Here is a 2,322-nt window from a genome sequence, read left to right as displayed (position 1 = left end):
AGGGAACTGTCAGATGTGCCCAGCAGACACAGGACTGGTTTCTTGTTGGGTTTCTGTTCCCACGGCGTCACCAAACACCTGTATTTCTAGCATTGTCCCCTCTATTAGTGGAAATTTCCTGCTCTAAACCAGGCCATATGCTGGAGTGGGATGAACTAATAAGCTCCTGCCATAGCGCAGCAGGGAAGAATCCCAGCGAGGCTGCAGGGATGCTGGAGCGATAGTGGGTTATTTTTAATTAGCACCTTCCTCCAGGAAATAAGCGTAGTCAGAGAAATGCGAAAGATCAAGTCGTTTTTATCAGTCGTGCTTCAGAACTGCCTGCACACACTTCTCCATACGCTGTCACGCAGATGGCAGTGCCACCGAGCGCGATGGTGCTAATTTCCCTCGTGTGGCATTACCCTGAGACATCAAGCTGTCAGCAGTCAGATGACACAAGGAATGAAGCACCAGAGATTTTGGTTCGCTTCTATTTGACCAGCTTTGCTCCCTGTTGGTTTTATTTTTCTTTTTCCCCTCATTGCTGTCCAAAATGTGAGGCATGCTCCCTAATGAGAAATCGATAGAGTGCAGCCTCACTTTGTTACGCCTGCATCACGCGTGCAAGGTGGCAAGAGATGCTGCAGACAGCAGAGCAGCCGAAAAGTCCCCTGGCTCCGAGCTGCTTGGAAATGCTGATGCTTTTTTGGAGTGTAGCATAGCTGGTATTTTCTCGTGAGAAGGGGGAACTGTGGGTGGTGCCTCAAGAACCTGGAGTTAGTTTCACAGGAGATGTTCAAGGCAGGCAGCCTGTTCTTCTCCCTCGACGTTCTTGCATGCTGCATGAATTGAAGAGCCAGTCTCTCAGTTCTGTGCATGCTGCATCTCTACAGGTTTGGAATAACCTGTTCTCTTTGTAGGCTTTTGATGGGTGTTTGGCTAGAGGCTGTATCCGCTTTGTGTGTTAGAGCAGGAGAAAAACCGAATAACACTGGAGAAACCCAGAAGCCCCAGCCTGGAGGAGGATCCTTGCTTGAAGGATGAGGTGATTGGGTGTGTGTGCTGAAGAGCTGAATCTCTCCATAGACTTGCAGATCCCCATTGGAACAGGATGAGGTGAGCCCTAGCTGCTGGAAAAGGCACAACTCAGTCTCTGCTGTAGTCTTGGAACTCAGGAGTCTCCCCTTCAGGCTTCCTCAGCTGGGGCTCTGCTCACTGATGGGGCCGGTGGTGCTGTTCCCTCCCCATCCCCTGGCTGCTTTGTTTGCAGTGCAAGTTCTCCCAGTCTACAGGTCGCTTTGCTTGTATGGCTTCTTGCGCAACAGGCGCCCGTAGCTGTTCGACTACACTGGCCTGTAGACACTCCCTTAATCCAAACACTCGCGCACAAAGGCTGTTTACTCGGGATAAGCGCTGTTCCGTGGGGTATGCTTTCAGAAACCACACAAACATAATAAAATATGTAACAATGACCTCTCACAAAAAAGTAATTGGGTGATTTATAATAAATGACCATTTTACTTGCCTCTAGAAAGCGTGCCAGCTCTTGCATGCCAGAGAGGAGAGCAGGAAATAAAAGACAGCTTAGTAACTTCTGTCTCTTATCATAGGACTGTTTCTCAGATTCAAACCCTGGGACTCCAGGTCCTGTCTGAGGAGAGGTGACCAGTCTGTCATCTGGCTCGGAGTGGATGAACTGCATTCCAGGCTGTGCGAGAAAAGTCTCTTTGAGGTTGAACCTCCCTCAATAATCACCGTATCGATAGAGATCACGTACTGCATTTCACTCGGAGCGATGCTCAGCACGGTCCTTGCAGCATGCTGTCTACTTGGCAGCTGCTTTGCATCCCGGACTTGGCTGCAGTTCAACGGTGGAAGAATTCTTAACTGTTTGTCATTGTAAAGCACTTTGGGTTGAATGGTGATACATAAATGTAAGATCATGATTAGGCATTAATCTGTACTGAGATAATGAAGAATATTTAATTGTGCTTTTTCCTAGTAAGCCTTATTTAATATGGAGGTAAATCAATTTATCAGTGTCTTGCTGGGACTTTCTCCTGCCCCTCCAGCCAGCGTTGGGCATTGCAGGGAAGAAAACGGTTGACCATTGATGGCAGTAAACACAGGTCCCTGTGATTTAAAAATCAAATCCAAGTTACTAATCCTCTGTGGCTTTTGGAATTCTACTTTCAAATGTTTTCATCCCAACAAGTCTGTGACCCCGAGCCTACAAGCCTGTATTACCCAATATCTCGTACTGCAGAGCTGCTGGGAAGGGGCTGGCACAGGGTGTGCCCGGGGCAGACGCAGCACTGAGGGCTCCGAGGCTGGTGGCAG

This window comes from Buceros rhinoceros, unplaced genomic scaffold (assembly GCF_000710305.1).
Source record: "Buceros rhinoceros silvestris isolate BGI_N320 unplaced genomic scaffold, ASM71030v1 scaffold24036, whole genome shotgun sequence".
NCBI lineage: Eukaryota > Metazoa > Chordata > Aves > Bucerotiformes > Bucerotidae > Buceros > Buceros rhinoceros.
The sequence above is the reverse complement of the archived record's forward strand: the minus strand, read 5'-3'. Positions refer to the sequence as shown.